Raw genomic sequence first — 25,141 nt, 5'->3', positions numbered from 1 at the left:
ATAGAGCTTTTATAAGCTTTCTTATAGTATATAGGATATAGCTGTAATTAGGGGATTCGAGGGTTCATAACTCGATCGTAACGTCCTTTGAAAGTATTTTTTCTTGATTTTGGCCGTTTTTTAATTTTTTGGGCACCGTAATACCCCTTAAACCGAATCTGTCCACTATATTCACTATATAGCTTGTGTTCCTTATTTTATAAGTTTTCTAATGATGTATAGGATATACCTGTAATTGGGAGATTCGAGGGTTCAAAAGTCGATCGTAACGTCCTTTGGAAGTAATTTTTCTTGATTTTGTTCGTTTTTTATTTTCGGGCCCCTCAATACCCCTTAAACCGAATATGTGCACTATATTCACATTAAAGCTTGTGTTCCTCATTTTATAAGCTTTCTTATGGTATATAAGATATACCTGTTATTAGGGGATTCGAGGGTTCAAAACTCGATCGTAACGTCCTTTGTAAGTATTTTTTCTTGATTTTGACTGTTTTTTATTTTCAGGCGCCTCGATACCACTTAAACCGAATCTGTGCACTATATTCACTATGAAGCTTGTGTTCCTTATTTTATAAGCTTTCTTATGGTATATAGGATATACCTGTTATTAGGGGATTCAAGGGTTCAAAACGCGATCGCAACGTCCTTTGGAAGTATTTTTTCTTGATTTTGGCCGTTTTTTATTTTCGGGCGCCCCAATACCCCTTAAACCGAATCTGTGCACTATATTCACTATATAGCTGGTGTACCTTATTATATAAGCTTTCCTATGGTGTATAGGATATACCTGCAGTTACGGGATTCGAGGATTCAAAACTCAATCGTAACGTCCTTTGAAAGTAATTTTTCTTGATTTTGGCGGTTTTTTATTTTCGGGCGCCTCAATACTCCTTAAACCGAATCTGAGCACTATATTCACATCAAAGCTTGTGTTCCTTATTGTATAAGCTTTCCTATGGTATAAAGGATATACCTGTGATTAGGGGATTCGAGGGTTCAAAACTCGATCATAACGTCCTTCGGAAGTAATTTTTCTTGATTTTGGCCGTTTTATATTTTCGGGCGCCTCAATACCCCTTAAACCGAATCTGTGCACTATATTCACTATGAAGCTTGTGTTCCTTATTTTACAAGCTTTCTTATGGTATATAGGATATACCTGTAATTAGGGGATTCGAGGATTCAAAACTCGATCGTAACGTCCTTTGGAAGTATTTTTTCTTAATTTTGGCCGTTTTTTATTTTCGGGCGCCTCGATACCCCTTAAACCGAATCTGTGCACTATATTCACTATGAAGCTTGTGTTCCTTATTTTATAAGCTTTCTTATGGTATATAGGATATACCTGTAATTAGGGGATTCGAGGATTCAAAACTCGATCGTAACGTCCTTTGGAAGTATTTTTTCTTGATTTCGGCTGTTTTTTGTTTTCGGGCGCCTCGATACCCCTTAAACCGAATCTGTGCACTATATTCACTATGAAGCGTGTGTTCCTTATTTTATAAGCTTTCTTATTGTATATAGGTTATACCTGTAATTAGGGGATTCGAGGGTTCAAAACTCGATCATAACGTCCTTTGGAAGTAATTTTTCTTGATTTTGGCCGTTTTATATTTTCGGGCGCCTCAATACCCCTTAAACCGAATCTGTGCACTATATTCACTATAAAGCTTGTGTTCCTTATTTTATAAGCTTTCTTATGGTATATAGGATAACCTGTAATTAGGGGATTTGAGGGTTCAGAACTCGATCGTAACGTCCGTTGGAAGTAATTTTTCTTAATTTTGGCCGTTTTTTATTTTCGGGCGCCTCGATACCCCTTAAACCGAATCTGTGCACTATATTCACTATGAAGCGTGTGTTCCTTATTTTATAAGCTTTCTTATGGTATGTAGATTATACCTGTAATTAGGGGATTCGAGGGTTCAAAACTTGATCGCAACGTTCTTTGGAAGTATTTTTTCTTGATTTTGACTGTTTTTTATTTTCGGGCGCCTCGATACCCCTTAAACCGAATCTGTGCACTATATTCACTATGAAGCTTGTGTTCCTTATTTTATAACCTTTCTTATGGTATATAGGATATACCTGTTATTAGGGGATTCAAGGGTTCAAAACGCGATCGCAACGTCCTTTGGAAGTATTTTTTCTTGATTTTGGCCGTTTTTTATTTTTCGGGCGCCCCAATACCCCTTAAACCGAATCTGTGCACTATATTCACTATATAGCTGGTGTACCTTATTATATAAGCTTTCCTATGGTGTATAGGATATACCTGCAGTTACGGGATTCGAGGATTCAAAACTCGATCGTAACGTCCTTTGAAAGTAATTTTTCTTGATTTTGGCGGTTTTTTATTTTCGGGCGCCTCAATACTCCTTAAACCGAATCTGAGCACTATATTCACATCAAAGCTTGTGTTCCTTATTTTATAAGCTTTCTTATTGTATATAGGTTATACCTGTAATTAGGGGATTCGAGGGTTCAAAACTCGATCATAACGTCCTTTGGAAGTTATTTTTCTTGATTTTGGCCGTTTTATATTTTCGGGCGCCTCAATACCCCTTAAACCGAATCTGTGCACTATATTCACTATATAGCTTGTGTTCCTTATTTTATAAGCTTTCTTATGGTATATAGGATATACCTGTAATTAGGGGATTCGAGGATTCAAAACTCGATCGTAACGTCCTTTGGAAGTATTTTTTCTTGATTTTGACTGTTTTTTATTTTCGGGCGCCTCGATACCCCTTAAACCGAATCTGTGCACTATATTCACTATGAAGCTTGTGTTCCTTATTTTATAAGCTTTCTTATGGTATATAGGATATACCTGTAATTAGGGGATTCGAGGATTCAAAACTCGATCGTAACGTCCTTTGGAAGTATTTTTTCTTGATTTCGGCTGTTTTTTGTTTTCGGGCGCCTCGATACCCCTTAAACCGAATCTGTGCACTATATTCACTATGAAGCGTGTGTTCCTTATTTTATAAGCTTTCTTATTGTATATAGGTTATACCTGTAATTAGGGGATTCGAGGGTTCAAAACTCGATCATAACGTCCTTTGGAAGTAATTTTTCTTGATTTTGGCCGTTTTATATTTTCGGGCGCCTCAATACCCCTTAAACCGAATCTGTGCACTATATTCACTATAAAGCTTGTGTTCCTCATTTTATAAGCTTTCTTATGGTATATAGGATAACCTGTAATTAGGGGATTCGAGGGTTCAGAACTCGATCGTAACGTCCGTTGGAAGTAATTTTTCTTAATTTTGGCCGTTTTTTATTTTCGGGCGCCTCGATACCCCTTAAACCGAATCTGTGCACTATATTCACTATGAAGCTTGTGTTCCTTATTTTATAAGCTTTCTTATGGTATGTAGATTATACCTGTAATTAGGGGATTCGAGGGTTCAAAACTTGATCGCAACGTTCTTTGGAAGTATTTTTTCTTGATTTTGACTGTTTTTTATTTTCGGGCGCCTCGATACCCCTTAAACCGAATCTGTGCACTATATTCACTATGAAGCTTGTGTTCCTTTTTTTATAAGCTTTCTTATGGTATAAAGGATATACCTGTAATTAGGGGATTAGAGGGTTCAAAACTCGATCGTAACGTCCTTTGGAAGTATTTTTTCTTGATTTCGGCTGTTTTTTGTTTTCGGGCGCCTCGATACCCCTTAAACCGAATCTGTGCACTATATTCACTATGAAGCGTGTGTTCCTTATTTTATAAGCTTTCTTATTGTATATAGGTTATACCTGTAATTAGGGGATTCGAGGGTTCAAAACTCGATCGTAACGTCCTTTGGAAGTATTTTTTCTTGATTTCAACTGTTTTTTTTTATTTTCGGGCGCCTCGATACCCCTTAAACCGAATCTGTGCACTATATTCACTATAAAGCTTGTGTTCCTTATTTTATAAGCTTTCTTATGGTATATAGGATATACCTGTAATTAGGGGATTCGAGGGTTCAAAACTCGATCGTAACGTCTTTTGGAAGTATTTTTTTTTTTATTTTGACTGTTTTTTATTTTCGGGCGCCTCGATACCCCTTAAACCGAATCTGTGCACTATATTCACTATGAAGCTTGTGTTCCTTTTTTTATAAGCTTTCTTATGGTATAAAGGATATACCTGTAATTAGGGGATTAGAGGGTTCAAAACTCGATCGTAACGTTCTTTGGAAGTATTTTTTCTTGATTTTGACTGTTTTTTATTTTCGGGCGCCTCGATACCCCTTAAACCGAATCTGTGCACTATATTCACTATGAAGCTTGTGTTCCTTTTTTTATAAGCTTTCTTATGGTATAAAGGATATACCTGTAATTAGGGGATTAGAGGGTTCAAAACTCGATCGTAACGTCCTTTGGAAGTATTTTTTCTTGATTTCGACTGTTTTTTTTATTTTCGGGCGCCTCGATACTCCTTAAACCGAATCTGAGCACTATATTCACATCAAAGCTTGTGTTCCTAATTGTATAAGCTTTCCTATGGTATAAAGGATATACCTGTGATTAGGGGATTCGAGGGTTCAAAACTCGATCATAACGTCCTTTGGAAGTAATTTTTCTTGATTTTGGCCGTTTTATATTTTCGGGCGCCTCAATACCCCTTAAACCGAATCTGTGCACTATATTCACTATAAAGCTTGTGTTCCTTATTTTATAAGCTTTCTTATGGTATATAGGATAACCTGTAATTAGGGGATTCGAGGGTTCAGAACTCGATCGTAACGTCCGTTGGAAGTAATTTTTCTTAATTTTGGCCGTTTTTTATTTTCGGGCGCCTCGATACCCCTTAAACCGAATCTGTGCACTATATTCACTATAAAGCTTGTGTTCCTTATTTTATAAGCTTTCTTATGGTATATAGGATATACCTGTAATTAGGGGATTCGAGGGTTCAAAACTCGATCGTAACGTCCTTTGGAAGTATTTCTTCTTGATTTTGACTGTTTTTTATTTTCGGGCGCCTCGATACCCCTTAAACCGAATCTGTGCACTATATTAACTATGAAGCTTGTGTTCCTTACTTTATAAGCTTTCTTATGGTATGTAGATTATACCTGTAATTAGGGGATTCGAGGGTTCAAAACTTGATCGCAACGTTCTTTGGAAGTATTTTTTCTTGATTTTGACTGTTTTTTATTTTCGGGCGCCTCGATACCCCTTAAACCGAATCTGTGCACTATATTCACTATGAAGCTTGTGTTCCTTTTTTTATAAGCTTTCTTATGGTATAAAGGATATACCTGTAATTAGGGGATTAGAGGGTTCAAAACTCGATCGTAACGTCCTTTGGAAGTATTTTTTCTTGATTTCGACTGTTTTTTTTATTTTCGGGCGCCTCGATACCCCTTAAACCGAATCTGTGCACTATATTCACTATGAAGCTTGTGTTCCTTATTTTATAAGCTTTCTTATGGTATAAAGGATATACCTGTAATTAGGGGATTCGAGGGTTCAAAACTCGATCGTAACGTCCTTTGGAAGTATTTTTTCTTGATTTCGACTGTTTTTTTTTATTTTCGGGCGCCTCGATACCCCTTAAACCGAATCTGTGCACTATATTCACTATGAAGCTTGTGTTCCTTATTTTATAAGCTTTCTTATGGTATATAGGATATACCTGTAATTAGGGGATTCGAGGATTCAAAACTCGATCGTAACGTCCTTTGGAAGTATTTTTTCTTGATTTCGGCTGTTTTTTGTTTTCGGGCGCCTCGATACCCCTTAAACCGAATCTGTGCACTATATTCACTATGAAGCGTGTGTTCCTTATTTTATAAGCTTTCTTATTGTATATAGGTTATACCTGTAATTAGGGGATTCGAGGGTTCAAAACTCGATCGTAACGTCCTTTGGAAGTATTTTTTCTTGATTTCAACTGTTTTTTTTATTTTCGGGCGCCTCGATACCCCTTAAACCGAATCTGTGCACTATATTCACTATAAAGCTTGTGTTCCTTATTTTATAAGCTTTCTTATGGTATATAGGATATACCTGTAATTAGGGGATTCGAGGGTTCAAAACTCGATCGTAACGTCTTTTGGAAGTATTTTTTTTTTTATTTTGACTGTTTTTTATTTTCGGGCGCCTCGATACCCCTTAAACCGAATCTGTGCACTATATTCACTATGAAGCTTGTGTTCCTTTTTTTATAAGCTTTCTTATGGTATAAAGGATATACCTGTAATTAGGGGATTAGAGGGTTCAAAACTCGATCGTAACGTTCTTTGGAAGTATTTTTTCTTGATTTTGACTGTTTTTTATTTTCGGGCGCCTCGATACCCCTTAAACCGAATCTGTGCACTATATTCACTATGAAGCTTGTGTTCCTTTTTTTATAAGCTTTCTTATGGTATAAAGGATATACCTGTAATTAGGGGATTAGAGGGTTCAAAACTCGATCGTAACGTCCTTTGGAAGTATTTTTTCTTGATTTCGACTGTTTTTTTTATTTTCGGGCGCCTCGATACCCCTTAAACCGAATCTGTGCACTATATTCACTATGAAGCTTGTGTTCCTTATTTTATAAGCTTTCTTATGGTATATAGGATATACCTGTAATTAGGGGATTCGAGGGTTCAAAACTCGATCGTAACGTCCTTTGGAAGTATTTTTTCTTGATTTTGACTGTTTTTTATTTTCGGGCGCCTCGATACCCCTTAAACCGAATCTGTGCACTATATTCACTATGAAGCTTGTGTTCCTTATTTTATAAGCTTTCTTATGGTATATAGGATATACCTGTAATTAGGGGATTCGAGGATTCAAAACTCGATCGTAACGTCCTTTGGAAGTATTTTTTCTTGATTTCGGCTGTTTTTTGTTTTCGGGCGCCTCGATACCCCTTAAACCGAATCTGTGCACTATATTCACTATGAAGCGTGTGTTTCTTATTTTATAAGCTTTCTTATTGTATATAGGTTATACCTGTAATTAGGGGATTCGAGGGTTCAAAACTCGATCGTAACGTCCTTTGGAAGTATTTTTTCTTGATTTCAACTGTTTTTTTTATTTTCGGGCGCCTCGATACCCCTTAAACCGAATCTGTGCACTATATTCACTATGAAGCTTGTGTTCCTTTTTTTATAAGCTTTCTTATGGTATAAAGGATATACCTGTAATTAGGGGATTCGAGGGTTCAAAACTCGATCGTAACGTCCTTTGGAAGTATTTTTTCTTGATTTCGACTGTTTTTTTTATTTTCGGGCGCCTCGATACCCCTTAAACCGAATCTGTGCACTATATTCACTATGAAGCTTGTGTTCCTTATTTTATAAGCTTTCTTATGGTATATAGGATATACCTGTAATTAGGGGATTCGAGGGTTCAAAACTCGATCGTAACGTCCTTTGGAAGTATTTTTTCTTGATTTTGACTGTTTTTTATTTTCGGGCGCCTCGATACCCCTTAAACCGAATCTGTGCACTATATTCACTATGAAGCGTTTGTTCCTTATTTTATAAGCTTTCTTATTGTATATAGGTTATACCTGTAATTAGGGGATTCGAGGGTTCAAAACTCGATCGTAACGTCCTTTGGAAGTATTTTTTCTTGATTTCAACTGTTTTTTTTATTTTCGGGCGCCTCGATACCCCTTAAACCGAATCTGTGCACTATATTCACTATGAAGCGTGTGTTCCTTTTTTTATAAGCTTTCTTATGGTATAAAGGATATACCTGTAATTAGGGGATTCGAGGGTTCAAAACTCGATCGTAACGTCCTTTGGAAGTATTTTTTCTTGATTTCGACTGTTTTTTTTATTTTCGGGCGCCTCGATACCCCTTAAACCGAATCTGTGCACTATATTCACTATGAAGCTTGTGTTCCTTATTTTATAAGCTTTCTTATGGTATATAGGATATACCTGTAATTAGGGGATTCGAGGATTCAAAACTCGATCGTAACGTCCTTTGGAAGTATTTTTTCTTGATTTCGGCTGTTTTTTGTTTTCGGGCGCCTCGATACCCCTTAAACCGAATCTGTGCACTATATTCACTATGAAGCGTGTGTTCCTTATTTTATAAGCTTTCTTATTGTATATAGGTTATACCTGTAATTAGGGGATTCGAGGGTTCAAAACTCGATCGTAACGTCCTTTGGAAGTATTTTTTCTTGATTTCAACTGTTTTTTTTATTTTCGGGCGCCTCGATACCCCTTAAACCGAATCTGTGCACTATATTCACTATAAAGCTTGTGTTCCTTATTTTATAAGCTTTCTTATGGTATATAGGATATACCTGTAATTAGGGGATTCGAGGGTTCAAAACTCGATCGTAACGTCTTTTGGAAGTATTTTTTTTTTTATTTTGACTGTTTTTTATTTTCGGGCGCCTCGATACCCCTTAAACCGAATCTGTGCACTATATTCACTATATAGCTTATGTTCCTTATTATATAAGCTTTCTTATGGTATATAGGATATACCTGCAGTTAGGGGATTCGAGGGTTTAAAACTCGATCGTGACGTCCTTTGGAATTATTTTTTCTTGATTTTGGCCGTTTTTTATTTTTGAGCGCCGTAATATGGACCCCGTAATATCCCTTAAACCAAATCCGTGCACTATATTCATAAAATAGCTTGTGTTCCTCATTTTATAAGCTTTCTTATGGCATATAGGATATACCTGATATTAGGGGATTCGAGGGTTCAAAACTCGATCGTAACGTCCTTTGGAAGTATTTTTTCTTGTTTTATGATTCAAGGGTTTACGGTATCCTCTTTTTTAGTGCGACTATTAGATTTTTCTCTGAGAAAATACCCCTTGTTTTTTATACGAAACTTTTTTTATACGAAACTTTTGTTACCTGTATATATATATTTATAGTTTTTATATTTTCCATGTTTTATGCATAAATGTGAAAAAAATGAGATTAGAGTATTTATATTAAATTGGATAATGAGATTTAGAAAAGAATTATTGGCACTTTGAGACATTATAATTAGTTTGCCCTCCCCGGTGGTTTTCATTTGGTGGGAACAATTCGATAGAGTAATGATGGGGGAAACGAATGATAAGATTAATGCTTGATGAATAAAAGTGGACCACCACCCCCCCCCTTTTTTTCCCCTTTACGAAATATATGTTACAACTTAAGTGCGACAATTGTACCGTATAATGTATTATACATGTATCAGTAGCTGCGAGTACTCTCAGAACTGTACTTAGTGTCTTTTTGTTGTTGAGATGTACAAGTATATCTGTCCGCGATTACTCTATGTTTTGTGTTACATGTATTTCTATTTGTATTCATTCGATGAGTTTAGTTTAGCCTTACACAAATCATTTTTATAAGGTCGTTCTTATGTTGCACTGTTTCACCACTGTCCTAGGTTAGGGGGGGGGGGGGGGGGTCACGCTAATATATTTAACCCCCGCCACATTCTGTATACATGTATGTACCTGTCCCAAGTAAGGAGTGTGTAATCAAGTGGTTGTCGTTTTTTGCTGTGTTAAATACTTTATTGTTTTTCGTGAATTTTTTGTACATTAATAAGGCCGTTCTTATTCGGTGACTAACTATGGTGTATGAGCTTTTCTTATAGTTGAAGGCTGTACAATGACCTGTAGCTGTTAGTTGCTGTGTAATTTAGTCTCTTGTGAAGTTTTGTCTCATTGGCAATCATACAACATCTTCTTTTTATATATCCAGGACATACAAGAAGATATTAAAGTTATTCAATAATAAACTTGAATAGTGAATAGTGCACAAAAACACAATTCACTATTCATGAATTTTGAATAGTGAAAAGTGAATAGTGAATAGTGAACGTACTTCAGCCCGGTTCTCTACTTGGGTTTTCATCAGTCATTTTATTTAAAACAGATCATCGATTTTACGATTTTTCATTTCCTATCGTCAATTATCCATGTTTAGATGGTGACGTTCCCTTGTAAACATCTAACAGTGTTTATATATCTCAACTTGTACGATTCGCTCGTGTATGTAACAATATTTTAGATTTTAACGAGAGAAATTTATGTATTACTGAAAAATTATTACACCAGGGTTTTCGATATCACAAACTAGTCAAACCATTTACCAAATTTTATCATCGGTATAAGGACATCATTCGTAAATATAGCTCAACATGCAGACTTCTTATACGTTCAGGTATTTCACATCCAATTTTTTATGGAAATATTCTTCATAAAGCACAAACATGTCAGTATTCACCTCAGAAGCTTACAAAACCTTTAAATAGACTTATTAAGAAGGGATATAGTTACGATACTGTTGTCAGGTCATTAAAGATTGCATATTTTGGCGTTAAAATTGATTCACTAATAGGGTCTTTGCATCGGAACTAGACACATTTATTTAAAAACCAGTTGTTGGCATGACACGGGTTATGTTCTTCTTATATACGTTATGATGGCATGTCAGTTAACTGCTAGTAGTATGTTGTTATTTATGTATTAATGTCATTTTGTTTATTTTCTTTGTTTACATCTTCTGACATCAGACTCGGACTTCTCTTGAACTGAATTTAAATGTGCGTAATGTTATGCGTTTACTATTCTACATTGGCTAGAGGTAAAGGGGGAGGGTTGAGATCTCATAAACATGTTAAACCCCGCCGCATTTTTGCGCCTGTCCCAAGTCAGGAGACCCTAGCCTTTGTTAGTCTTGTTTTATTTTTAATTTTAATTTCTTGTGTACAATTTGGAGTTAAGTATGGCGTTCATTATCACTGAACTAGTATATATATTTGTTTAGGGGCCAGCTGAAGGACGCCTCCGGGTTCGGGAATTTCTCGCTGCATTGAAAACCTGTTGGTGACCTTCTGCTGTTGTCTGTTCTATGGTCGGGTTGTTCTCTCTTTGACACATTCCCCATTTCCATTCTCAATTTTATATGTCATTAAATACACACACCAAAATAATGACAAACGGTACGACGTTCCCTTTCTCATTGTTATTTTCCTTCCTTGAAGGTGTTCCTATGGAATTGGCATTACATTGTTGGCTCAATATGTTCATATTTATGTAGTGACATACGCGAATCATAAAAATAAGGTGATATGGTATGATAGTCATTGAGATAACTGCTCATGACAAAATGTGTGTTACATTTCATAATACGACCTTCATCCATACCCTACAGTAAGACATAACTGGCACCGAAATGACAAAATGTCAACAATTTAAAAATACTCCTAAAGTGATAGAAAAAGACGTACAACAGGCAACGACCAACAACATGTACAGCCACGGTAATTAAGTTTCCAGGCTTAGGACATGCACTTAAGAATGTAGCAATGTTCAGCATGCTTGTGAGCGATCATACCTCCCTAATATATTAACGAGACAGTAACAACACCACATAGTTGGATCATTATCTTTATTTGAACTTCTCTTTCGTTAATATTATGAACAGGAGAATGATTTTAAATCCAATGCGCGTGTCAATTTTTTCTTGAAAAACAATTATAGGAAAGACTCCGCGTTGTTTGACATATCTAACAGCCGATGATCAAAAACTATAATGGTCAGAACAGTCTAAATAGTATAGTCTGCTGTATGAAGATGTGGTACGATTGATTGACAATAAAACAACTAGAGACCAAATGACTTATAAATTATCAATTGTATGTCATCGTAATGTCTTCCACAATGAGCAAAACCCATACCGCATATCTTTCTACAAAAAGCTTGAATACAACCCAAGTAGGATATGCCATGTTGTCTGTAAATCAATAGGCCGGGTTCAATATTTCTTCTGTAAACAGTTTACTTCACGTAAATCAATTAAGCTCATTTGAAATTATAACTTGATAGGCATGGTCTTACATCCAAAGTTTAGATCAAGGTCAGTCGAGAGAGACTTAAGGTGGTGTAATAATGATACAGACAGTCCTTTTAAGTTTTTACATCAATATTATTGTTGGAAATAATAGAAATAATAGATGCTTTGGATCGGACTGAAAAGAGATTATCCGATAGTTATCTAATTGAATTACATTTTATTCGTTTCTTATCTAGATTTGGAACGACTTAGATCTTCACATTTTGAAGGGGAAAAAACACCGCTGTCATACCTGCCAACTGTCACTATTTGCGGGGGATTTCCCCCATGGAGGCTCCTAAATGGAAATTTTGAAAGAGCAATTTTGTCCACAAATTTAAACAAACCAATTAGTTTTATAGTGGCTAAAGGCTTGTAACAGTATGAAGAAGCCTAAAAACAACATTATAATATACATAAAGGTCCCCTTGAAGTTTTTGTAGGGCTACATCAGCCATCTTGCACGCAAAACCCCCATGAGCATTTTGAAAAGTTGGCAGGTATGCGCTGTATTGTTAGGGACCGTGTGTTGGCCCCTAGATAACGGTTTTTGTTGTCTGGTTTTGTCTCTTTGACATCTATCTCCCTTTTATTCAAATACAATTTATAATGAAGAAAAAATTTAAGAACCCTTATTACGAATTCTTTTCTTTACATACCTCATTTTAAAAATTTATCTCTGTGATAAATGACAAACGTCAATAGCATCATATAGGTCTCTGATAGCATACACATGCTTTAAATGTAACCTTAGTTACAAAAAATATAAGATTTTCCGTAGTTAAAGTAAACACTAAAGCAATCTATCAATGAACACTCACCATTTCTATAAGTGTATCCATTATTAACCCTCTCTACATTAATGTCGATATAATTCCATGTTTTTCAATAAAATAAACAGGTAAATTTTATGGATCATGGAAAACTGATCTATACTTCGACTGTAATATTGAGATGAAATTCAGTATTGCTCAATACCGTGAATTTTAATAGCATCGATTATATTAAAAATTCAGAAAATCCATTCAAACTTGGTCTTTTGTCAATGTATATTTAAAGGTAGACTGTGTTTATACAGTTACAGTTACACAGTTTTGTCCTACTTGTCGCCACAGTCCCAGTGGCGGATCCAAGGGAGGGGGGGGGGGGGGGTTGGAACCCCCCTTTTTTTTGGCCGATCAATGCATTTGAATGGGAGCATATAGTTGGAACCCCCCAGATATTACACCATTGAATGAGACTTGTCACAGGATCTGTACTTGCCAGGAGCAAGACTGGTGTTTACTTTTTATATCTTCTGTCCCTTTTTATATCTTAACAATAGAATGATATGTTTGTGAATTTCACACCGACAATCTTTGTATATGGATGTTCGTAACTGTGTCCATCAATACATAGAAGAGTCAAATCCAGTGCCTAAGTAATAGGATAACCATATTTGGTGTATGGATTCCTTGTGACGTCTCCATGTCAGTCAAACAGATTTTTCCTGACCTCGACCTTATTTCATGGATCAGTGATCAAGGTTAAAGCAGGCGAGACATTTCAGCGTGTGCACTGTTGTTTTTCTATCGACGCATACGCATATGTATGGTACCATCTTCAGCTTCTACAGTAATATTATTCTATCTTTCATGGTGAACAAAATGGGGGGGGGGGGGGGGGGGGAAATCGTCATTCAAGGGCAATAACTTTTATTACAATTTCAACCTTATTGACCTTTTTACTGATATTTTTTTTTTATGATAAGTTTCTCTTTCATCTTGTATAGTTTTTGTCCAACACAAAAACTCTCATTTAAGGGTAATAGCATCATAAACAGGCAATAAGGCCTACAAGGAGTCCACGGACAAAATAAGCCGTGTTGTATATATTCGCACATCTTGCCTTCCTGATCATTTTTGCTATTTACAACTTTTCTTTCACTACTATAATTTTGACCAAATATGCAACAAATTGGGTAAAACTCACCATTAAATGGAATCAAATGACAACTTTTGTCACCATGAAATATTTATAGATCTTGTCCTGTTGATAATTTTTGTTGTGCTTCTTTAATGTTTTTGCCTAAATTAGTAAAAGTCGTGATTCAGGGGTAATATATCCTTAACACTGAAGATATCAATCAAGTCTGGTCTTGTTGAAATTCCTGCCTTTCAAATGCACACTTCTGGTTTCAGTGTAAATGGTGTATTTAAAACATGATTCTAAATTATAATTGTTCTACTGTTCTACTTTTTGCATAGAAACTGTTATTAAACCATAATAAAACCAGGTGCTCCGCAGGGCGCATCTTTATACGACCGCAGAGGTCGAACACTGAACAGTTGGGGCAAGTATGGACAAAACATTCAAGCGTGATACAGCTCTGAATTTGGATTGTGATCAAATTTTTGACATTACATGGTTTTTTTTTACACAAAACAAATGTCAAGATTTTACAAATCAATTAAAGATTTCTTCTTCAAACTTTTTAAATCTAAAATTAAATAGTTGACACAGCATAGGTTTCTGACACAGAATGAATGTGGTCTAATGAACTTAAAAGTTTTTTTTTTGCCTTTGAGCAATTCACTATGCTGTTGAATATTAATCCTCTCAAAAAAATGTTTGAAGAAATTTTCTTTTTATTTATGAAATCTGAAATGAGAAAAATTTAACCCCCCCCCTTTTTTTTCACATCCCCGCTTCCCTTTTTCCAAAACTGATATTAATTCAAATTTCTAATGGAGTTTGCAACAATAACTACTCTTTTAAATACATCATAAAATATTAAAATGTAAAATAAAGTGTTTGTTATCACTGAATGGTAAAGATTGGTTGGTAGTAAAAGTGAATATACATTGTTTATTGTATAAAACAATAAAAAAAACTTCATCAGCAACATTTTATATTGGCAAATTTCCAATGAAGTTATTTACATAAAGTTATTGGCAAATAAAATAGAAAATGACATCATAGTCATGTCTGCCAAATGTCCAACATACATTATCTAAAAACATTTTAGATAAGATAAGGAAAAAAGCTTCATCAGCAACATTTTATATTGGCAAATTTCCAATGAAGTTATTTACATAAAGTTATTGGCAAATAAAAATAGAAAATGACATCATAGTCATGTCTGGCAAATTTCCAACATATATTATCAACTACTATTCTATACAAAGAAAGATAACTCCAATTGAAAATTAATTGCTATTGCACAATATTGTGCAATTATATATTTCTTGCTATTGTGCAATACTGTGCAATTAAAAATTTCTTGCTATTGCACAATACTTGATATGGAATCCTGATTTGGACCAACTTGAAAACTGGGCCCATAATCAAAAATCAAAGTACATATTTAGAAAAAGCATATCAAATAAGCCCAAGAATTTAATTTTTGTTAAAATCAAACTTAGTTTAATTTTGGACCCTTTGGACCTTAATGTAGACCAATTTGAAAACTGGACCAAAAATTAAGAATCTACATACACAGTTAGATTTGGCATATCAAAGAACCCCAATTATTCAATTTTTGATGAAAACAAACAAAGTTTAATTTTGGACCCCAATTTGGACTAACTTGAAAACTAGGCCAATAATTAATCAAAGCGCTGTAAGCGCTGAAGGCAGTTAACCAAAAACCAGGCAAACGTAATTATGTGCAGTGGCGGATCCAGAAATTTTCATAAGTGGGGGCCCACTGCCTGCCTAACAGGGGACCTGCTCCAGTCATGCTTCAGTGATTCCCTATATAATCAACCAAATTTTTTCTCAAAAATAGAAAGGTGGGGGGGGCACTGAAAAACTCTCTAAATCCGCCTCTGATGTGGCATTAAACATTCATATATTGTACATTTATGTTTATCTAATGAATTAATTATTAAGGCAAATAATTTATATGTTATCAAGGTTTCAATAGCAATGAATATATAAATGTATATTTTTTATGGTGAGTCTGCAGTGGTACAAGTTCGCAATGATTGTAGTTGGTAGTTAACGTTGGTTTTAGTTGACTGTTAGTAGTAAGTGTTGACTTAGTACGAACATGTAATAGTATGAATGGACTGGTTTCCCTGTAAAGAAAACTGAGTATGTGTTCTATAGTACAATAGTTATGCGACACAAATCAGACAAATGTTCACTACTACAAGGATCAAAGGTGAGGTCTGACTGACCTGCCCATAGTAAATGTAAATGATTTGTTATATTGTCCCATACATGAATATATATGGTTTAGGGGTGGGGATCTCGAGGGTTTTCAAGTTCTCAAACAGGAAGGGGTAGGGTGACCCCAGGGACTTCCCCTATATTTCATTTGATTTGTTATATTGTTCCATACATGAATATATATGGTTTAGGGGTGGGGATCTCGAGGGTTTTCAAGTTCTCAAACAGGAAGGGATAGGATGACCCCAGGGACTTCCCCTATATTTCAATTGATTTGTTATATTGTCCCATACATGAATATATATGGTTTAGGGGTGGGGATCTCATCGGTTTCCAAGTTCTCAAACAGGAGGGGGTAGGGAGACTCCCCCTATATTTCATTTAATTAGTTATATTGACCCATACATGAATATATATTGTTTAGGGGTGGGGATCTCGACCGTTTCTTAAGTTCCCAAACAGGAGGGGGTGGGTCACCCCATGGACTCCCCTTATATTTCATTTGATTAGTTATATATATAGTCCCATACATGAATGTATATGGTTGAGAGGTCATCCGTTTCAAAGTTATCAAACAGGAGGGGGTAGAGGACGCCACCTATATATCATATGATTTGCCTACATTCAGGTAGTTATTTGTGAAAATAAAGTAAGAATCTTCCAGCTACTTTAACTGATCCTTCAAAATTGAGAAAAAAAAATATCCCTTCAACATTGCAGTAATATGTTTACACTTTAAAAGCATCTTACATGCATTATCAACATTTATCACTGATAAAGAAAATTTAAACTGTGACCAGGAACATATATATTGTTAGATGTACTGTTCCCAGCTGTCACATTGTATTGGATTTTGACATTAAAATTTTTCAAAAGTAATTTTGAGTTTCTGTTTAAAATAATTTCTGCTTTTTCTTTCTTTTACATATATCTTTTGTTTTTCAATTCTAGTGTTTATATTCATTTACCATGCATAGATGTATTTTGTCACCTGCCTGGATTCGCCAAAAACCCGGAATTACCCTTATCCGCTTCCGGAATCGGATCCGAAATTGTAATTGTCTTTTCACGGCAGCCATTGTCATTGTGTTCCAATGTCGTTTTTGTGGCCAAGTTCGGATGGAACTAGAGTTCTGACTAGAGTTCCATATGAACGGTAAATAATTTTGAAGAGTAAGGTCTCTAGATTACCGGAAGTACAAGGCCCCTACTCTGAATATGTTTGCATTCAAATTTGATTGGATTGACGTCATAACATCCGGGATATCGAGTCGATCTCTAGGAACCCTGCCACAAGGAAGTACACCACTAATTCATGGTCCCATTGCTTTCTATGTTAAATTCCTCCATTTCAAACAGGCACACCTCTTTTGTTTTAAGTTCAAATAAAGTGGCAATTATTGCATTTCAAAGAAACACTTTATGGTGTCTTGTACTGAAAAAATCAACATACCTTTAATTGCATATAAGAAAGAACTGGTTCCCGGAAATTAGGATGTACCAAAACAGGTACATCAAATCTGACAAACAGACAAAATGTACCCTCTTTTTAAAATTTGATGCAGTTTTTTTAATATTCAAAATTAAAAGTCCAAAAGTGTTCTAAAATGCTCACCAGTCCTTAATCTTTCATTTGATACCAACAATACCTAAATACTCTACATATTTTGAAAGTTACACTCATGCGTAGGAACTATTTTGTGTTAAATATGTACTACTTTCTGGTATGTGCTTTCTGGCCGGGCCCGAATTAGTGGTGTTACACCTATAACAGAACCAAACTTGCTATATTGACTTGAACATTACTTTTTTTTTCATTCTATGATCTATTTCAAGCAATAAAAAACATATAAAGCTTAAGTCCAAATACCATTTTACTAATTTTAAGCTCAAATTTGACTGGTAGTAACATATGGGGTATTCAAAGAAAACTGCATATGGATATTACCAATAGCCAATATACTTTTTTTATTCTCAATATCATTGTTTTATTTATTAATTTCTATTAGGAAAACTATGTGCTTACCAATAGTCATATTTTTATCAGAGGTCCCTCATTAAATAAAAATACATTAGTCCAAACTTAAGACATAAAAGAGAAAATTGTCCCCCCTTTTTTCTTTAAATTGGAAAAGGGCTTTTTTTGGGATAAACCATAATTCTGTGGTAAAATATAGATTATTTAGAGCAATTTATATATCCCTCAGCTAGATAACTTGCCAAACTGGTTCAAAATTGCATGTACAGTGAGATTTTAGAATTCTTATATGAGTATATACCATTTGCCTAGATTGTAAAAGGCTACCATAAGAAAAACAATAAAACTTGAAAAATGATAGGATTATTTCGACCAAGAGCTATTTTGTACCATATACAAGTCATAAAGTACATGTTGTATTGATTTCAATCACAATAAATGCAAAAATAAGAACTTGGAATCAAGTCTTAACTGCATGCATGTTGTATGACCATAAAAGGTTAAAATACTTGAGTATGCCAATTTAAGAGCTTAAATTTCCCATAAACAAGGATGGTTCACCAAAAAAAGATGATTAAACATGATCACTAACATCAAATTTGACTTATTTTCATTGGAATAGGTACAACTTCTAAAAATTGGATTTCTGATGATTCTCTGTAATAGGAAGTACACCACTAATTCATGGTCCCATTGCTTTCTATGTTAAATTCCTCCATTTCAAACAGGCACACCTCTTTTGTTTTAAGTTCAAATAAAGTGGCAATTATTGCATTTCAAAGAAACACTTTATGGTGTCTTGTACTGAAAAAATCAACATACCTTTAATTGCATATAAGAAAGAACTGGTTCCCGGAAATTAGGATGTACCAAAACAGGTACATCAAATCTGACAAACAGACAAAATGTACCCTCTTTTTAAAATTTGATGCAGTTTTTTTAATATTCAAAATTAAAAGTCCAAAAGTGTTCTAAAATGCTCACCAGTCCTTAATCTTTCATTTGATACCAACAATACCTAAATACTCTACATATTTTGAAAGTTACACTCATGCGTAGGAACTATTTTGTGTTAAATATGTACTACTTTCTGGTATGTGCTTTCTGGCCGGGCCCGAATTAGTGGTGTTACACCTATAACAGAACCAAACTTGCTATATTGACTTGAACATTACTTTTTTTTTCATTCTATGATCTATTTCAAGCAATAAAAAACATATAAAGCTTAAGTCCAAATACCATTTTACTAATTTTAAGCTCAAATTTGACTGGTAGTAACATATGGGGTATTCAAAGAAAACTGCATATGGATATTACCAATAGCCAATATACTTTTTTTATTCTCAATATCATTGTTTTATTTATTAATTTCTATTAGGAAAACTATGTGCTTACCAATAGTCATATTTTTATCAGAGGTCCCTCATTAAATAAAAATACATTAGTCCAAACTTAAGACATAAAAGAGAAAATTGTCCCCCCTTTTTTCTTTAAATTGGAAAAGGGCTTTTTTTGGGATAAACCATAATTCTGTGGTAAAATATAGATTATTTAGAGCAATTTATATATCCCTCAGCTAGATAACTTGCCAAACTGGTTCAAAATTGCATGTACAGTGAGATTTTAGAATTCTTATATGAGTATATACCATTTGCCTAGATTGTAAAAGGCTACCATAAGAAAAACAATAAAACTTGAAAAATGATAGGATTATTTCGACCAAGAGCTATTTTGTACCATATACAAGTCATAAAGTACATGTTGTATTGATTTCAATCACAATAAATGCAAAAATAAGAACTTGGAATCAAGTCTTAACTGCATGCATGTTGTATGACCATAAAAGGTTAAAATACTTGAGTATGCCAATTTAAGAGCTTAAATTTCCCATAAACAAGGATGGTTCACCAAAAAAAGATGATTAAACATGATCACTAACATCAAATTTGACTTATTTTCATTGGAATAGGTACAACTTCTAAAAATTGGATTTCTGATGATTCTCTGTAATAGGAAGTACACCACTAATTCATGGTCCCATTGCTTTCTATGTTAAATTCCTCCATTTCAAACAGGCACACCTCTTTTGTTTTAAGTTCAAATAAAGTGGCAATTATTGCATTTCAAAGAAACACTTTATGGTGTCTTGTACTGAAAAAATCAACATACCTTTAATTGCATATAAGAAAGAACTGGTTCCCGGAAATTAGGATGTACCAAAACAGGTACATCAAATCTGACAAACAGACAAAATGTACCCTCTTTTTAAAATTTGATGCAGTTTTTTTAATATTCAAAATTAAAAGTCCAAAAGTGTTCTAAAATGCTCACCAGTCCTTAATCTTTCATTTGATACCAACAATACCTAAATACTCTACATATTTTGAAAGTTACACTCATGCGTAGGAACTATTTTGTGTTAAATATGTACTACTTTCTGGTATGTGCTTTCTGGCCGGGCCCGAATTAGTGGTGTTACACCTATAACAGAACCAAACTTGCTATATTGACTTGAACATTACTTTTTTTTTCATTCTATGATCTATTTCAAGCAATAAAAAACATATAAAGCTTAAGTCCAAATACCATTTTACTAATTTTAAGCTCAAATTTGACTGGTAGTAACATATGGGGTATTCAAAGAAAACTGCATATGGATATTACCAATAGCCAATATACTTTTTTTATTCTCAATATCATTGTTTTATTTATTAATTTCTATTAGGAAAACTATGTGCTTACCAATAGTCATATTTTTATCAGAGGTCCCTCATTAAATAAAAATACATTAGTCCAAACTTAAGACATAAAAGAGAAAATTGTCCCCCCTTTTTTCTTTAAATTGGAAAAGGGCTTTTTTTGGGATAAACCATAATTCTGTGGTAAAATATAGATTATTTAGAGCAATTTATATATCCCTCAGCTAGATAACTTGCCAAACTGGTTCAAAATTGCATGTACAGTGAGATTTTAGAATTCTTATATGAGTATATACCATTTGCCTAGATTGTAAAAGGCTACCATAAGAAAAACAATAAAACTTGAAAAATGATAGGATTATTTCGACCAAGAGCTATTTTGTACCATATACAAGTCATAAAGTACATGTTGTATTGATTTCAATCACAATAAATGCAAAAATAAGAACTTGGAATCAAGTCTTAACTGCATGCATGTTGTATGACCATAAAAGGTTAAAATACTTGAGTATGCCAATTTAAGAGCTTAAATTTCCCATAAACAAGGATGGTTCACCAAAAAAAGATGATTAAACATGATCACTAACATCAAATTTGACTTATTTTCATTGGAATAGGTACAACTTCTAAAAATTGGATTTCTGATGATTCTCTGTAATAGGAAGTACACCACTAATTCATGGTCCCATTGCTTTCTATGTTAAATTCCTCCATTTCAAACAGGCACACCTCTTTTGTTTTAAGTTCAAATAAAGTGGCAATTATTGCATTTCAAAGAAACACTTTATGGTGTCTTGTACTGAAAAAATCAACATACCTTTAATTGCATATAAGAAAGAACTGGTTCCCGGAAATTAGGATGTACCAAAACAGGTACATCAAATCTGACAAACAGACAAAATGTACCCTCTTTTTAAAATTTGATGCAGTTTTTTTAATATTCAAAATTAAAAGTCCAAAAGTGTTCTAAAATGCTCACCAGTCCTTAATCTTTCATTTGATACCAACAATACCTAAATACTCTACATATTTTGAAAGTTACACTCATGCGTAGGAACTATTTTGTGTTAAATATGTACTACTTTCTGGTATGTGCTTTCTGGCCGGGCCCGAATTAGTGGTGTTACACCTATAACAGAACCAAACTTGCTATATTGACTTGAACATTACTTTTTTTTTCATTCTATGATCTATTTCAAGCAATAAAAAACATATAAAGCTTAAGTCCAAATACCATTTTACTAATTTTAAGCTCAAATTTGACTGGTAGTAACATATGGGGTATTCAAAGAAAACTGCATATGGATATTACCAATAGCCAATATACTTTTTTTATTCTCAATATCATTGTTTTATTTATTAATTTCTATTAGGAAAACTATGTGCTTACCAATAGTCATATTTTTATCAGAGGTCCCTCATTAAATAAAAATACATTAGTCCAAACTTAAGACATAAAAGAGAAAATTGTCCCCCCTTTTTTCTTTAAATTGGAAAAGGGCTTTTTTTGGGATAAACCATAATTCTGTGGTAAAATATAGATTATTTAGAGCAATTTATATATCCCTCAGCTAGATAACTTGCCAAACTGGTTCAAAATTGCATGTACAGTGAGATTTTAGAATTCTTATATGAGTATATACCATTTGCCTAGATTGTAAAAGGCTACCATAAGAAAAACAATAAAACTTGAAAAATGATAGGATTATTTCGACCAAGAGCTATTTTGTACCATATACAAGTCATAAAGTACATGTTGTATTGATTTCAATCACAATAAATGCAAAAATAAGAACTTGGAATCAAGTCTTAACTGCATGCATGTTGTATGACCATAAAAGGTTAAAATACTTGAGTATGCCAATTTAAGAGCTTAAATTTCCCATAAACAAGGATGGTTCACCAAAAAAAGATGATTAAACATGATCACTAACATCAAATTTGACTTATTTTCATTGGAATAGGTACAACTTCTAAAAATTGGATTTCTGATGATTCTCTGTAATAGGAAGTACACCACTAATTCATGGTCCCATTGCTTTCTATGTTAAATTCCTCCATTTCAAACAGGCACACCTCTTTTGTTTTAAGTTCAAATAAAGTGGCAATTATTGCATTTCAAAGAAACACTTTATGGTGTCTTGTACTGAAAAAATCAACATACCTTTAATTGCATATAAGAAAGAACTGGTTCCCGGAAATTAGGATGTACCAAAACAGGTACATCAAATCTGACAAACAGACAAAATGTACCCTCTTTTTAAAATTTGATGCAGTTTTTTTAATATTCAAAATTAAAAGTCCAAAAGTGTTCTAAAATGCTCACCAGTCCTTAATCTTTCATTTGATACCAACAATACCTAAATACTCTACATATTTTGAAAGTTACACTCATGCGTAGGAACTATTTTGTGTTAAATATGTACTACTTTCTGGTATGTGCTTTCTGGCCGGGCCCGAATTAGTGGTGTTACACCTATAACAGAACCAAACTTGCTATATTGACTTGAACATTACTTTTTTTTTCATTCTATGATCTATTTCAAGCAATAAAAAACATATAAAGCTTAAGTCCAAATACCATTTTACTAATTTTAAGCTCAAATTTGACTGGTAGTAACATATGGGGTATTCAAAGAAAACTGCATATGGATATTACCAATAGCCAATATACTTTTTTTATTCTCAATATCATTGTTTTATTTATTAATTTCTATTAGGAAAACTATGTGCTTACCAATAGTCATATTTTTATCAGAGGTCCCTCATTAAATAAAAATACATTAGTCCAAACTTAAGACATAAAAGAGAAAATTGTCCCCCCTTTTTTCTTTAAATTGGAAAAGGGCTTTTTTTGGGATAAACCATAATTCTGTGGTAAAATATAGATTATTTAGAGCAATTTATATATCCCTCAGCTAGATAACTTGCCAAACTGGTTCAAAATTGCATGTACAGTGAGATTTTAGAATTCTTATATGAGTATATACCATTTGCCTAGATTGTAAAAGGCTACCATAAGAAAAACAATAAAACTTGAAAAATGATAGGATTATTTCGACCAAGAGCTATTTTGTACCATATACAAGTCATAAAGTACATGTTGTATTGATTTCAATCACAATAAATGCAAAAATAAGAACTTGGAATCAAGTCTTAACTGCATGCATGTTGTATGACCATAAAAGGTTAAAATACTTGAGTATGCCAATTTAAGAGCTTAAATTTCCCATAAACAAGGATGGTTCACCAAAAAAAGATGATTAAACATGATCACTAACATCAAATTTGACTTATTTTCATTGGAATAGGTACAACTTCTAAAAATTGGATTTCTGATGATTCTCTGTAATAGGAAGTACACCACTAATTCATGGTCCCATTGCTTTCTATGTTAAATTCCTCCATTTCAAACAGGCACACCTCTTTTGTTTTAAGTTCAAATAAAGTGGCAATTATTGCATTTCAAAGAAACACTTTATGGTGTCTTGTACTGAAAAAATCAACATACCTTTAATTGCATATAAGAAAGAACTGGTTCCCGGAAATTAGGATGTACCAAAACAGGTACATCAAATCTGACAAACAGACAAAATGTACCCTCTTTTTAAAATTTGATGCAGTTTTTTTAATATTCAAAATTAAAAGTCCAAAAGTGTTCTAAAATGCTCACCAGTCCTTAATCTTTCATTTGATACCAACAATACCTAAATACTCTACATATTTTGAAAGTTACACTCATGCGTAGGAACTATTTTGTGTTAAATATGTACTACTTTCTGGTATGTGCTTTCTGGCCGGGCCCGAATTAGTGGTGTTACACCTATAACAGAACCAAACTTGCTATATTGACTTGAACATTACTTTTTTTTTCATTCTATGATCTATTTCAAGCAATAAAAAACATATAAAGCTTAAGTCCAAATACCATTTTACTAATTTTAAGCTCAAATTTGACTGGTAGTAACATATGGGGTATTCAAAGAAAACTGCATATGGATATTACCAATAGCCAATATACTTTTTTTATTCTCAATATCATTGTTTTATTTATTAATTTCTATTAGGAAAACTATGTGCTTACCAATAGTCATATTTTTATCAGAGGTCCCTCATTAAATAAAAATACATTAGTCCAAACTTAAGACATAAAAGAGAAAATTGTCCCCCCTTTTTTCTTTAAATTGGAAAAGGGCTTTTTTTGGGATAAACCATAATTCTGTGGTAAAATATAGATTATTTAGAGCAATTTATATATCCCTCAGCTAGATAACTTGCCAAACTGGTTCAAAATTGCATGTACAGTGAGATTTTAGAATTCTTATATGAGTATATACCATTTGCCTAGATTGTAAAAGGCTACCATAAGAAAAACAATAAAACTTGAAAAATGATAGGATTATTTCGACCAAGAGCTATTTTGTACCATATACAAGTCATAAAGTACATGTTGTATTGATTTCAATCACAATAAATGCAAAAATAAGAACTTGGAATCAAGTCTTAAC

General features: G+C 33.7%; 1 protein-coding gene across 1 annotated transcript in view; it reads right to left on the bottom strand.

The window, feature by feature from the left end:
* LOC143065225 (uncharacterized) overlaps positions 1–12,894 on the bottom strand; it is a 69,806-nt gene extending 56,912 nt beyond the window's left edge. The window contains exon 1 of the mRNA XM_076238665.1: positions 12,623–12,894. The gene's annotated coding sequence lies outside the window, so the exon portion shown is untranslated. The remainder of the gene's footprint in view (positions 1–12,622) is intronic.
* Between the last annotated feature and the right edge of the window lie 12,247 nt (positions 12,895–25,141).

Source organism: Mytilus galloprovincialis, chromosome 2 (genome assembly GCF_965363235.1).
Source record: "Mytilus galloprovincialis chromosome 2, xbMytGall1.hap1.1, whole genome shotgun sequence".
NCBI lineage: Eukaryota > Metazoa > Mollusca > Bivalvia > Mytilida > Mytilidae > Mytilus > Mytilus galloprovincialis.
Note: the sequence above shows the minus strand (reverse complement) of the source record. Positions and strands in the feature narration are given on the sequence as shown.